Consider the following 470-nt stretch of genomic DNA (forward strand, 5'->3'; position numbering starts at 1 on the left):
GTGCACTACCACTGCCCAGCTCAGTAAAATTTTTAAGAGTTTGTATTTAGAATATTGCCAAGAAAGGAGTCACATGGCACTAACAGATCCACCTGTGAAAATTGAGCCAATTTCTTGAATCCTGTCTTAAGTTTACAAATTAATGCCCTTGGAATGTATGTGTTTATTTCAATCAAAATATCCATACCTGTTCGAAGAACTGATTTCCTAGAACCTGACCTTAGGAGACCAACATATTACCCTGTTACTACAGCTATGAAGGTTAAGAACTATACACTGTATTTTGTCACTCATCTCAGAACTGTTTAACATCACCTTCTGATTTACTTGCTCCAGAAAACTGTACTTACATTTGTACTTCATGATGAGGTCAGATATTTATAGACTTCAACTGCTGGGATCCTAGGTAAAAGGAAAATGACGTACAGGACCAAACCCTAATACCCACGGCTATATGAAAACTATCACAC

Source organism: Peromyscus leucopus, chromosome 6 (genome assembly GCF_004664715.2).
Source record: "Peromyscus leucopus breed LL Stock chromosome 6, UCI_PerLeu_2.1, whole genome shotgun sequence".
Taxonomy (NCBI): Eukaryota; Metazoa; Chordata; class Mammalia; order Rodentia; family Cricetidae; genus Peromyscus; species Peromyscus leucopus.